Genomic DNA, 15,475 nt, shown 5'->3' on the forward strand with positions numbered 1-15,475 from the left:
TTATGTTATAAATGTGACTAGAGATTCTCCTGGTCTTCTTTTGATGAAGAGTTTCTGAATTTTATCTCATATCTGTTTGGTTTTTACTACATAAACAATACGGTTCATCACAGGAGGAATGAGAAAATGCATGTTAGCCATGGTCACATAGATATGTGAGGGAAGTTTGGGGCCATAGCAGTGCAATATAGACAGGCAGATAATGGGTGTGAAAAAGAGAAGCACAGCACAGATATGGGAAATGCAGGTATTGAGAGCCTTGAGACGACCACTGTAGGATGCAATGCTCAGTATGTTTTCAGTATCAGGACATATGAAAAGAGGATGAAGAGAAAATCAAATCCCAGAGTGGACAGCACCAAAAACAGTCCAAAGATGCTGTTGACCCTGCTATTGGAACAAGAGAGCTTTACAATATCAGGATGCAGGCAGTAGGAATGAGACAGAACATTGGCATGACAGAAGCACAGTGTCCTCAAAAGGAAGGGGAGAGGAACCTGCACAGCGAATGTCTGCACTATAATGGCCAAACCTATCCTGGATATTACACTGTTGGTGAGAATGGATGAATAGTGCAATGGATGAGAAATGGCCACATAGTGGTCAAAGGCCATTGCCAGTATGATAGCTGACTCAAAATGCTGGAAGGTGTGAATGAAAAACATTTGGGTGAAGCAAGCAGCCACGGGGAGCTCTCGAGCATCCAGCCAGAAGATGCCCAGCATTGTGGGGAAAGTAAAGAGGGACAGACCCAGATCAGAGGCAGCTAGCATGGCCAAGAAAAGATACATTGGCACATGGAGGGTCTGTTCCTTGCAGATAACTGCAATGATGGTCATGTTGCCCACCAAGGTAATGAAGAACATGGCATAGAAGGGTATGGAGATCCAGATGTGCACAGCCTCCTGCCCAGGTATGCCTGTCAACACGAAGGTGAAGACTGGATGTGGTGCTATTGGTGATGCCAGAGCTGCATGCCTTTCCTAGAACAAAATTTATTGACTCAGTCACAGTGTGAAAATTTTACTTGAACATTTGACAACTCATAACACATCTTACTTTAAATTGACTCTGATTAGTATCTAATGTGAGGTTAAATGCTGTTTCCAGATATAGAGTATCTGAGCCTCCAGACTAACAAGACCTGTTTTTTTTAACCAAATTCCCTAGATATTGTAGCTTTTTGAAGGAAAAATTAGAAAAGAAATGTACCATTGGGATTTAGTTTTCTAAGTCCTTTAACTGATATGTTGTTATAAATAAATTAATAATTCAAAGTATATGATATGCTTCAAGTAAATTTCTTTTATAAATCCATGCATATTCATACTTGTTACTGTAATTACTGGGGTACAGCATTCCAGGGTATTTCTTACTGTCTTCTTCTGCCTTGATCTGTATTAGACAACGCTACTTAAACCGTAGGTCATGCGCATATTTTAATATCCTATTGTTTCTCCAGTGAGATAAGTGCAGAAACTTAAAATAAATCTTTAGAGGGGCACCTGGGTAGTTCAGTCAGTTAAGTGCCTGACTTTGACTCAGATCATGTAATGAGCTCTTGGTTTGTGAGTTCAAGCCTCACAGCAGTCTCTGTGCTGACAGCTCAGAGCCTTGAGCCTACTTCAGGTTCTGTGCATCCCTCTCTCTCTGCCCCTCACCAGCTCGCATTCTGTCTCAAAAATATATAAGCATTAAAAAATTTTTTAATAAAGTAAAATAAATCTTCAGAAATTTTTGCATTAATTGATACAATAGATCTGTGCTTTTTAAATTAAATAATGCTAGTTATTATTAGTGTGTAATAATAGGGTTATTATTGTATTTTGCATGTATTTTTCATTTCATTTTTAGTGAACATCATTGGCTATATTTATGAACGTATTTGGTGATTGAAAAATTTTAAGTATACCTTTAGTCCATAGATTATATAGCACTGTTTCATGATAATTCATTGTCGAACGTAAATGTATTGGCTTTTTTAATTGGACATGAAGCAAAACAAGGAATTCAGTTCTATATATTTAAAAATACTAAAATCTTGAACACCTTGTTTAGTTTTTTTAAATCTTTTTTTATGTTTATTTACTATTGAGACAGAGAGAAACAGAGAATGAGTGGGGAAGGGGCAGAGGGAGAGGGAGACACAGAATCTGAAGCCGGCTCCAGGCTCTGAGTGATGGCACAGAGCCTGACACAGGGCTTAAATTTATGCACTGTGACATCATGACCTAAACCGGAGCCAAAGTCGAAGCAACTGAGCCACCCAGGTGCCCCCAGATTGTTTAACTTGTTTTAAATCATGTTCATGGAGTGTATTTTTATTATAGGGCTAAATATTTTGAATTTTAACTAGAAAAATCTAAGGATATTTTGCATAGTTACTAGGTACTTGTGTAAGCAAACAGTACATTTTTAATAACAATGTTTAATGACAAAATGTTATACAATGCTTATTTTATTGACTTAATTCAATGTGAGTATGGCTATTATTAATCCAAATATTTAATAAATATTAATTATTTTTCTCCATATGCCTGGCTCTCAGCTTTAAGATTATAACAAAGATCTAAGAAAGTACAATTAGTAAGTTCTTTGAAGAAGTGAGAAGCCTGTTTAATATCCAACTATAATGCACAGTATGTCAGAGATGACATTATTTTTGTAGTCTTTGTTACCAAAATTTATTTATCCAAATAAAACACTGAATCTTGTGATACACTGAATCTCCTTCCCACAGACGGCAAAATACACATTTTTCTGAGTCCGCCTCTCACCAGATTCTGTTTTTATGAAACTATCATAGCAATCATCTCACAATGACAATAAGCCTTACAAATATTTGCATGTATGCCTTGTCCCAGGCCTTCGTCTACCCTCACTCTCCAATGTCATCTTTGGTATCATTTGTGGCTCTTTGTTAGAGATGTGCACTTCTAAATCTTCATTCCCTGGGTGGTCCTTAGCTGTGGTGGCCTGAGTATTTCCCAGCTGTTCCTATTTGAACTCTCCCTTAAGTCTAATCTTTGGTCAGATTAAGATTCTCAAAGAAAATTATAATGGTTTTTTATAAAAGTGTTTCTATAAAGTCTGACTACCTAACTAGGCGTTGAGGATAAGAAGCTGGAGGATACAGCCCACTTGTCTCTGCTTCCATTCGACAGGTTAGTGAATTTATCAAAATCTCAATCCACGTCAATTTGGATGAGACTTTTAGAAATACTAACAAGAAATTCACTAAATTTCTGTGCATTATCTTTAAAAACTAATAAAATTGGAATTAGCTTCAGAGCTTTTACTAGTTTCTTTTTTCAATCTTGAATTTTCTTGTAAAGGATAGAGAATGGAGGTAGAATGGCCAGAAAACTCACTCTTTGTTGGATAAAGCTCATTCTGCTTAGTCAAATCACTGCACCAACCAACATTAAGGGTCTGGTACCATGTTTATTCTCAATGCCTTTTCTTATGCAAGGGTTTTGCAAAGCATTTTCAGAGTCCAGAATCTATACTTGTTGGTTTCAAAGGGTGTTTATGTTTAGATAGGAAGCTGGATCTCATGGTCCGTGTAAACACAGGCATGGGTAGTTGTGTGCTTCTCTAGTTCAGGAGTACATCAAACCCACTCACTTTTCTTTGGCTCAATGCCATTGTCCAACTGTTTCAGGTACTTGAGGGAAACAAATTAGGGATATTTTCACAGAAAGAAACACCTCTAGATTCCTATAGTTTCTTGTATTACAGGCTAGAGCATCTCTACTCACTAATTTATCCACAATCACTTTGTTCTTAGCCTTTTTTCCAAATGCAAGTAAACAATATCTTCTCTCTTACCTGACATCTTAAGGCAGAGTGTTAGTTAAAGTCCTGCAGGGGCAGCTTTCTCTTCCATGTCCAAAATCAAGAGTCCTTATGACCTGATTTAAGCGTCTTTATTATTCATGCAGCTGTCTCATGAGGATATAATCTCCTAGGAAGCCCTAGTCTCTTCTTGATTTATTTTTAAACTTTAATTTATTTTGAGAAAGAGAGAGACAGTGCACACATGACAAGTGCAGAGAGAAAGGGAGGGAGAGAATCCAAAGCAGGCTCCACATTGTCAGCATAAAGCCTAATGTGGGGCTTGAACCCATGAAACGTGAGATCATGACTTGAGCCATAATCAAGACTCTCACGGTTAATCGACTGAGCCACCAGGTCCCATTCTTCTTAATTTAAAGACCATTCTTCATTGTTTCCAAGGAAAACTCCACAAAGAACCCAAGTACTGGGTGCTTTTTTTGCATCAGGTAAATTGAAAATCATTCATTAAATCTTGGGGTACCTGGGTGGTTCAGTCAGTTAAGCATCTGACTTCAGTTCAGGTCATGATCTCATGGTTTGTGAGTTCAAGCCCCGCATCAGGCTCTGTTCCACGAGTTCAGAGCTTGGAATCTGCTTCAGATTCTGTGTCTCCCTTTCTCTCTGCCCTTCTCCATGTGTACTCTGTCTCTCCCTCTCTCAAAAATAAATAAAACATTAAAAATTTTTTTACAAGTCACTCATTAAGTCTTGTTATCATCTCATTTAACTCTGCTGTCAATTTTTTAAAATGTATTATCTACATTTTGAGAGTGTTAATGTCTTCTACAATATATTTTGAATTTTCTCAAAAGTTAGTGGCTTCACAGGCATCTGTTTGAATTATACTATTGTTCCATTTACACTGTATGTTTTCAGAGTGAAGCCCTATTGAATATATGTAGAAATTACCTTGGAATTCTGAAATCATAAATTTAGATTACCTTTCCTATCATCATCCCACACTGTTCCCCTACACACACCATGCACCTTACACATAACTGCATGTCAAAGGCATTTTTTGTCATGTAGTTTCACATAAAAATATGGACTTTCAGGCTAGCAGACCCACAGATTCAATGGCATTCACAGGAGTGACCATACTTCCACAAATTCAGCTAGGATATATCATGGGGATAGTAGTAGACCCTCCCTATGATGAATCATGCTTGGGAACTTAAAAACACTTTTAGGTGTGTTTTATTATTTACTTTTTCATATAAAACATCATATATTCTCCTCACTTCAATTAGCAAATCATGTTATCTTTGAAGAAACTGAAATTCAAATAAATTTACTTATTGACCCCCTTGTCAGACAACTAATATGTAGCCAATCTAGGATTCAAAGGCAATTCATGGTTCCCAGCATGTGCTTCCTTTATCAAAATATACTCACGGGTGCCTGGGTGGCTCAGTTGGTTAAGTGTCTACCGTCATCTGAGGTCATGATCTCAGGGTTTGTGTGTTTGAGCCCCTCATTGGGCTCTGTGCTGACAGCTCAGAAAGTGGAACCTGTTTCAGATTCTGTGTCTCTCCCTCTCTCTGTCCCTCCCTGGCTCATCCTGTGTCTCTCTCTGTCTTTCAATAATAAAAACATTAAAAATTTTAAAAATATATATACTTCAAAATAACATCAACGTTATAATTTGTATAAGCCTTACTTGTATTGGTAAAGTAACTTTTCTCTGATGAAAAGCATTTATTCTCCCTTCTATGGAGAAAAAGCAGTCATAATGGAAATCACTTAAATGCAAATGTTGGTTGACCAGCTATCTCCACTGATTCTTCTCATCCTGAGGCTTTCTGTATTCATAATAATGCGGTGAATTGAGGCCACTAATGTATGTAAAATAAAATACCGCTGAGAAAGATTTATTATCCAAAGTAGCTCACCATTTTCCTGGATGTTTTTATCATTTTTTAAATTTAAAGATAAGCATATTGAAATATACAATACAGTTCATAACCCTTAACTCATTAACTTTTTGTGTGTGACTTAGACTAAAATAAAATAAGCAATTTCCTTTCAACTCAAAGTTGTAAAGATATATGACCTTTGAGAAAAAGTGTAAGTTAAATTTTTTTTTTGAGAGAGAGATAGAGAGAGAGAGAGAGAGCGCATGCGACCAGGGGAGGGTCATTGAGGGAGGGAGACACAGAATCTGAAGACAGGCTCCAGGCTCTGAGCTGTCAGCACAGAGCCCGATGCGGGGCTTGAACCCACAAACCATGAGATCATGACCTGAGCTGAAGTCGGACGCTTAACTGACTGAGCCACCCAGGCACCCCAAAAAAGTTTAAGTTAAATGTGGAACTAGGAACCAAAGGTCTTGTGTAAATGATTCCTAAAATGTGAGGACAGATTCTTAGATGAGGTATTCAAATTGAAAGTTCAGTCACCTCTGCAAAGAACAATATTTATTTTTTATTCTCCGTTGATTTATCAGATATATGAAAGCCCAGCACAGAGAAGAGCATTAAATAAATGTTACATTAGTATTGACAGATCCAACAATATACAATTTATTAAAATTACGTATTGAATATCAACTTTGTGTATTAATGTATTAACGACTATATCTCTATTCTTGAGATACAGCTGTGAGCAATGACTATATGAAGTGGCATTATGAAAATCATCAATAAATTTAACCTCTCAGGAGCTTTTGAGAATAACTAAAAGTATGTAGAATCTCAGAATAGTAGGTAACATACACCATCTAACTCCAGGTTTACTAAACGTAAAAATTCCTACTATTCCTATTTGTGAAATGGCAACCAGAACAGAACTGACACAGAGCATATCCAGACTGTGAATTGGGAATGCTCCTGTCAACTCTCTTATTTGTTCAGGAACATTTTTGCACAAGGAATTAAAGATGTAAAACAGCAAATAAACCCATACTTTGCTTTAGGAAATTCCTGAAAATAAATGTATGCAAATAATCAATTTGCTTCTTTGGGCAAATGGAAATTATTTGAGAGAAATAGATTGCTCACATAGACAAAACAGCTTAGGTCATTTATCAAACAATAGTTACTTTATCAAGACTGCTTTCACTTTCCATACCACATCATTTCTACACTAAATTATTAAGCCATAAAATGTATATATTGCCATTCAGTTCCCACCTTCAAAAAAATATCTCAGGTCCTGGGGCCAGATCCCCAAACCCTGCATATATCCCAAGCTGATCACCTTCTTCTGAAGTACTACTGGAAATATGTCAAAGTAGTGTTCTCTCTTAGTTCAACTAATAAATTATGGGTCTTATTTATACTTGCTTTCCTCCCAATGCTCAAGACCCCTAGCTCACAAATCTCCTGCTTGGATATATATCTAAGGTGCAACATGAGATAAACCTCATATTGTGCCTGGTCTCCAACTTCTTTACACTGAGTTTCAGAATACTGGGATTATGTTTTATTATGAATAAAGAACACTAACTTTTATGTAGTCCTTTCACATTTGATTTGATTAGTGCAAATTTGCCTTATTAATAGACTTACTTTTGTTTGCCTTTCTGTTGTTATTACTAATTTGTGTGTTTAAGAAATTTCATATGGACAAAGGCAAATCCGCAATGGATAAGTGTGTCTTTGAGATGACCCCAAGGACTGAAGACAGAAGGCCTCCAAAGTACACCAGACTTAAAGGAGCACTTTGGCCCTGAGTGACTTACCAAAAACTTAAGGAGAACTTGTCTCAGCTCTGCTCCTTTTTGCCATGAGAATCTGGTTGGGGGAGAGAGCTCTTCTTTTAATGTTCTATTTGCCAGGAATTGCATACTTATTAAATCTGCCATTTAGATAGACAGTAATTATGCTAAGGATCCAAGATGCAAGGTGCAAGAACACTTTCCCAAATATTATCAAGTATGTACTGATTTGTCTCATTCCAAGTGTTTTGACAGATTACATACAGTAGCTGTAGGTGTGCTAAAACTCTCATTAGTGTGCCTGTCTTTTCAAATGGCATATTTATATCAAACATAATTTATAATGACTTTGGCCTCTTTGGGAAAGTCTCAGTGTGAAGAATTGTCTATTTGAAAAGTACCCTAAAATAAAAAGTACGTAAAATGTAAACTTGAGACTTGTATAAGGAAGCTTCCAAAAGGAATTTAGGTTGTATTGTTAGAATAGGTTGCTAACATAAATAAGGAGACAAAATTTTACAGAGAAATTTAGAATAGTTTATGAAACTATTATCTAGTACTCCCGTATCTATATCAATCAGTTGATATATTAGTAGAAATTTCAGCTGAAAAATTTGATTTTGAAAAATTTGAGTTTTACTATGTAATATTACCCAGAATGATTCTAGATGCAAATATTTTGATGCAGTGGAGGCAGAATCAAGACAAGAATATAAAGAGATGAAAATATTATTTTTTAATTTCTTTCTAATGTTTTATTTATTCTTTGAGAGACAGAGACAGAGACAGTGTGGGCAGAGGAGGTTCAGAGAGAGAGAGAGAGAGAGAGAGACAGAATCCAAAGCAGGCTCTAATCTCTGAGCTGTCAGCACAGAGCTGATGCAAGGCTTGAACCCACAAACCATGAGATCATGACCTGAGCTGAAGTCAGATGCTTAACTGACTGAGCGACCCAGGTGCCCCAAAGAGATGAAAAGATTTTGATGGTGACTGTGAATGGGGTCCTTGTTTAGAAGTTTGGATTTCATGATATTCCATAATCAAGTGCCGACATATCTCAAATTTTCAGAAAAATAATTAGCTTGCATTTATTTTAAATGTAAATATAGAACTGATATAAGAGGGACTCTAAAAGTATCTATTAGAATATTTTGAAATACCTATTTAAGCAGTTTACCAAAGAATTTTCACATATGCAATATGTGAAATATGTCCAATAATGTGTAGCAAAAATCATGGCTTACTAATAATCAATATAACAATACAAATTAAAGGAATACAGATATTTTTCTCCCCTTTGGTCTAGTAGGTTAGGAAATTTAAGAGATTGGCCAGTGTGAAAGAAAAGAAAATACTTCTTTGGATGTTATATTTATTTAACATTTTTGAAAGGAAGCTAAATAGGAATTAAATGTGCTAAGTGGATATACTTTGGTCCAGTAATTTCACTTGAGCATCTCTCTTATAGCAATACACAAAATTATATATACTAAGATGGCATAATTATTCATATTTGTAAAATATGTATGCAGTCTGAAAACCAGAGAGGTGATTAATATATTCTTATTGTGAAATATTAAGTATCTTTTTATTTATTTATTTATTTAATTTATTTATTTATTCATTAATTCATTCATTTATTTTTAAGGAGGCTTCATACCCATCATCGAGCCCAATGGAGGGCTTAAACTCATGGCCTCATGTGAGATTAAGACTAGAGCTGAGATCAAAAGTCAGACACTTAACCTGTTGAACCACCCAGGTGCCCCTGTATTAAATACTTTTAAGGAGTTATTATTGTATTTGCTAAGAAACTTAGCATTTCCTAAACAGCCAATCTTGTTTAAGCATAGTTCTGATTTACATGTTCTTACTGCAACTTGCTTTTCATACAACAAAGAAATTGCTCAGAACCCTTGTGTTCCAATAAAATGAAAGCTTTTGATTTCTCCAATATAGAAAGATGCTCTATGGTGTATAATATCTAAAAGACGCTCCCTCCTTTCTCAGATCCCTTGGGGTGAAAATACATTTAAGCTTCTTACTGTGGGTTGGGAGTCCACAGTGCTTTTTAAACCTCAGCAGAGCCCTCCAGGCACCTGGGAGAACCTTTCTTGTTGGCTTGTAAACTACGATTAAACCATCAAGACTTGGAAGTAAAACTCTGCTTCCCCGCAAGGTGCTGTGGAGTTTTGTGTCTTCCAGGGAGGGCCAGTCCTGCCAACAGACATATGGGAAAGTGAACAGGCCACTCGCTGTTTAGTAAGTGAAGTATTTCAGAGATAAATAATAGCAACCACCATTGTAAATGTTCTTTCAACTAAACTGGTTATAATGCTCTTTCAAGTAAACTGATACAATAATAACAGTTTTCTAGGGTAAAGGGGCTGGCAGGAATGGCGAGTATTGAGTTAAGGTATGTGAGATTTGGGGATTAAATAGGAGAATCCTGCATTTGATAAACTGTACATTTTTAAAGTTAAATGCCTGGTTTAATTTCATCTGTATTTTCTTTTAAGTACTAATTGGTATAGTCATGATCAATTTAAAGAGCATTTGTTAATGCTATCTGTGTACATTGTGATCACACAGCTAGTATTAGATTCCCAAATTACATGGACTGCATTTCTTGATTTGATAGCTTTTCCTGGAATCCTGAAACCCTTGTCTCATGAATATATTTCTCAAGATGCATTAGATTTGACTAAATTAGCATGTTCTGATTTTAGGTGCTGACCCATGGAGGACAGCAAGTGCTTTGGGAAATTTTGGAGCTTTTTTCCCCCTCCTCACATAGCAAAGAGCTTTCCCCAATCGATATGTTGAGTTCATGTCTACTAGTATTAATAGTCATCTTCTTTACAAGCTTGAAGATGAGGATTTGTGTTTTGGGAAAATGACCATTTAAAACCAAACTTAGATGTTCAGATAAAATGTAAATGTGACCTGGGTGAAGAGCTATTCTGCTAATATTTAGAGACTTGTTGATCTGAAACTTCAACCTTGTATTGACAATACTAAGCTGCCATAAAATTCCTGATCTCAGTTCTCTAAAATCACCGTCGTTTTGCAGAATCACACAAGGAATGCTGTTTCTTTGCACAAGAAACATATTTGCCATTCCTTAACGGATGCTTCTTTAGGATTCTGCTTAAATCCAACTGTTCATTGAAACTATCCTGAAGTTAAAATTTATATGGAGTGATGTAGATATGGATGTACATTTGATATATACCTCTCGATCAGACCACAACACGGTACTACACAGTAACTTTTGTAAGTTTTGTTTTTCAATACTGTCAGCATTATAATAAGCTCTTCTACTTGTTACCTGTTTCCTGTTTAACCTTTCTAAATACCCAAGAAGAAAGGTATGATTACCCATATTTTGACTATAAGGAGTACTAGTTCTCAGAAAGATTAAATGACCTTCAAGATTACGTAAGAGGGAAAAGACAAAGCCAATTTTTAAACCATAATAATTTAGTTTTTTTCATAATGCTGTTTTATTTTAATCTCCAATGCTTAGAATGATACCTGCAAACAACATTCTTATTAAAATGTGTGTAATTGATATCAGGTAGTACGGCATGACATGGCATGATATAAAATAACATGACATAATATAACATAAAATGACATAGTGTAACTTCAAAGAGGAAGCAGATAAAATAAAATTTTCCTTTCAGCAGCTGACATAAGAATGGATTTAGAGTTAGATCTTTTCTTATTTTAAGTTTATTTACTTTTTTGAAAGAGAGAGCGAAAGCATGAGCTGGGGAAAGGCAGAGAGAGAGGGAGAGAATGTCAAGTAGGCTCCCCAGGGTCAGCGCAGAGCCCCATGCAGAGCTCAAATCCATGAACCATGCGATCATGACCATGCAATTTCATTGTGAAATCAAGAGTCGGATGTTTAGTCGACTGAGCCACCCAGGCACCCTAAGCCAGATCTTTTCTTTAACCAAAAAAGTATTTACTACATTCATATATAACATATTATACACATATGCAATAGTTATATTGTAAATGTATTTATATTGAAATATATATTTGAATAATGATTTGTATTATCACATAATTACCTGTATAAAATATTATAAATAATATTTACACATATGATATATCTATATTTAAAAAATAATAATCAAAGAAGCAGGGCCAATGAGCTGGAATCAAATGAATTATATTTCATTTGTTGTTTGAAGCTGGAGTTATGTAAAACAAGAATCTTTTATGCTAGTAACTAGGATACATGTGTAACAGATACATGTATGTGAATAGATACAGATGAATATGTTTATGTATGTGCCTATGTGTAAGTGCAGGATATTTTTCTAACCAGATGTGTTATGTGTTTTTAGTCCACTGCTACTCATTTATACATGTTTCAAATAGAGCCTTTAGTAAATCAAAGTGAAACATTTTTAGAAATTTGTGTAAGAACAAAGCTTTTGGTTGGACTTTGAGAGAAAAACAACACACAGGCACACATATAATGCACTCAATATTCACATATTTTTAGATGAATTAATATTTATATTAATTATTTAGTTTGTTTTCTTATAGAAATTCAAGTACTATGATCCAGGAAATATATATTGACTTACCACTAGTGTATGAAGATGGGCCAGGTACCTGCCGTTCTTTAATTAGTTTTTTCTAAAATTCTCTTTCTTTCTTCTTTCCTTCCTATCTTCCCATTTCTTTCTTCCCTTTTCCTTTCCCTCTTTTTCTGCCTCTCTCTGTTTCTGTTGCCTCTTTTCTTTCTCCAACACATAGTCAAGCTCCTCTTATTGACCTGGAATATTGGTTTAATCAAATATGACCTTCCTTTTCTTTTCTTTACAATATATTCAAAAATATTAATAGCACGTGGAAGAGGTTTGATAGATATACTAGATAGATAGACTGATATATATGTATCTATAACAACTTATAGATACATATAACTTCTCTCATATACTTTAATTTTTAATAAAATCAACTCAGGAGCACCTGGGTGGCTTAGTCAGTTAAGCGTCCAGCTTTGGTTCAGGTCATGATCTCACGGTTCATGGGTTTGAACCTCACATCGGGCTCCGTGCTGACAGAGCCTGGAGCCTGCTTCCGATTCTGTGTCACCCTCTCTCTCTGACCCTCCCCTTCTCATGCTATCTCTCTCTTTCTCTCTCTCTCTCTCAAAAATAAATAAAACATGAAAAAAGATTTTTTAAAAGTAAAATAAATTCATGGTTTTAATATAAAATCTTAGACTAAAATAATGTGAGAGTATATTATTTTGTAGAAATATTTTAATATTTCCTAACGATCAGTGTGTGTTCTAGCCAACTTAATGGGGATGTTTGTAATGTTTACAATTCACTTAGACATACATTTGTATTGAATTGAATATGATAAAGGCCAAGAAACAGATGCTGACTGGTAAGTTTCAGACAGTCAGTGTGCAGTGTGCCTTTGCTCTGTCTCATACAAGTAATCCTCACAGCATTATTTAATACAGTCTCATTAAAACAGGTTTACTGAAAAACATGCTGAAATTTGGTGAGATCAAGCAATGTACTTCAATCATTATTAATCAAGTCAGTCATTTACTTATACAAGTTGTTTATCATAATACTTAAGGGGTTTTTTGGGGAAAATCTAATTTAGAGAAATAATCTTATAATGTCAAGTGCTTGCAGATTAGTCGACAGTTTATTTGAAAAATAATCAAAAATTCAAAAATTTATGGCTGTAATGATAGAAACATTAAAAGGTACCAAAGAAAGTTTGTTCCATTATTTTGGAAGGGATTTGGGAATACTTTCTAGATGAGATAAATTTGAGATTAATTTTTAAGGCTGAAGAGAAGCTCATGAGGTATGTAAGAAAGATAGGTATTTCTGAAGAAAGCACAAGAAAAAGTTGTAAGCATCAATAAGGGCTAAATTAGCCATTATGCTTAGGGTACATATTTGAATTTCCTTTGAAGCATATGGATAGAGATAGCTATGGGTCAGCTGAATATATATATTCAGCAAAGATCTGTGGGCTTGGTATGGATATTTTGGAGTTAACTGAAGACTTGAGAGTACTCAAACTGCCCAGAGATTTCATATAAATTAGAAGAGAAAAGGAGCAGATAAGTAAATTAATTTGAAATAGAGGAGCTATGCCTTTTGTTCAAAGCTACCTTTGGACTTCTAAGGGATGTAGGCTGCATTGTAGGGTGTTACAGCTCTTAAAATGGAGAAAAAATGAAAAAGACACTATTGACAAAAATATTAAAAGAGGACATAGAACTTTTTATTTTTTTCAGTGTGGATGTGAGCCATTTAGATCAGAGTGAAATAGGTGAATGTGTAAAAAGCATAACTTGATACTCATCACAGATACAATAAATTTCTAACAGTGAGGTCAAGTTGTTTCACAAACTACTGTGACATTTTCTTTACAAATGAGTTGAAAGGAAGGATTTGCAGAAGATACTCTGAAAAGATACATTTTGATGAACTAAAGATTTAGAATAATTAAAAAGCCATTCCTCAGACAAAAGTCTTATATTTTTGGTTAGCTTTATTGAGGTGGAAACTACCTAAAATAAAATTGACCAATTTTAATAGTACAATTTGATGAATTAAAAAATATATCAAGTCATCCAATCAGTATATTAGCCATAGTATGGGACCTTTTCTTTACAAAATTTTTTAATGTTTATTCATTATTGAGAGAAAGAAAGAGAGAGAGAACAGAAGAGGGATAAAGAGAGAAGGAAACACAGAAGCTGAAGCAAACTTCAGGCTCTGAGCTGTGAGCACAGAGCCTGACACAGGGATCGAACTCACGAACCATGAGGTCATGACCTGAGCCAAAGTTGGATGCTTGACTGACTGAGCCACCCAAGCACTCTGGTATGGGACATTTTCGTCTCCCAATAAGATAGCTCTGCCTGTCTGTAGTCAATTTCTTCATACTCCCTATTCATCTCTCAAACATCTGATCAACTATCACTATGATATTATCTTTTCTGGAATTTCATATAAATGAAGTCATACAGCATTTGGTCTTTTATATTTGCCTTCTTTCACATAGCATAAATGATCCATTCATTCTGTTGCATCTATTATTAATTTCTTCCTTTTTAAAAAATGTGTATTTGTTTATTTATTTATTTATTTATTTATTTATTTATTTAGAGAGAGAGAGAGAGAAAGAGAGGGAATCCCAAGGAGACTGTACACTGTCAATGCAGAGCCTGACACAGGGCTTGAACTCACAAACCATGAGATCATGACCTGAGCCAAATTGAAGAATCAGACACTCAACCAACTGAGCCACCCAGGTACCCACTTTTTGATTTAAATTGTATGGATTCATCACAGTTTGTTTATCCATTCAACAGTGGTTGTACTTGGCTTCTTTCTTTCTTTCCTTCTTTCTTTCTTTCTTTCTTTCTTTCTTTCTTGCTTGCTTGCTTGTGCTAGTTTTAATAAAACTGTTATGGATACAAGTCTTTGTATGGACATGAGTTTTTATTTCTCTCGGACCAACTTTTAAGAGTGAAATTTCCGGGAAATGCTAGATGTATAGTAAGTATATATGGAACTTCATAAGAAACTGCCCAAATAGTGTTTCAAAGAAGTTGTGCCACTTGAATTCCATGAGAGCTCCAGTTGGTCATATTGTCATCAACACATGGCATTTTCAGCCCTTTTAATTCTAGCCATTCCAATGGGATCTTATTGTATTTATTTACATTCACCTAATAAATAATGATGTTCTACATCTTTTTAAGTGCTTAGTTGCCGTCCACATATCAAAAGAACTAGTTATAAACTCAAAATAGAAGCTCAAATTTCAGTTCTCCATATTTTAATTTTATATTATGTGCATTAATAACTTATTCACTTTAAATTTGGCTTTCAAATTTCTTGACACATGGTTTCTCTTTTATAGGTTTGCAAGTATCCTGGACTACAGTCTTACATGCCTCTTACT

At 35.1% G+C, this 15,475-nt stretch overlaps 1 pseudogene; it reads right to left on the reverse strand.

The window, feature by feature from the left end:
• Positions 1-4,939, reverse strand: LOC115272567 (annotated as a pseudogene).
• Positions 4,940-15,475: the final 10,536 nt, after the last annotated feature.

Source organism: Suricata suricatta, chromosome 11 (assembly GCF_006229205.1).
Source record: "Suricata suricatta isolate VVHF042 chromosome 11, meerkat_22Aug2017_6uvM2_HiC, whole genome shotgun sequence".
NCBI classification, from domain to species: domain Eukaryota; kingdom Metazoa; phylum Chordata; class Mammalia; order Carnivora; family Herpestidae; genus Suricata; species Suricata suricatta.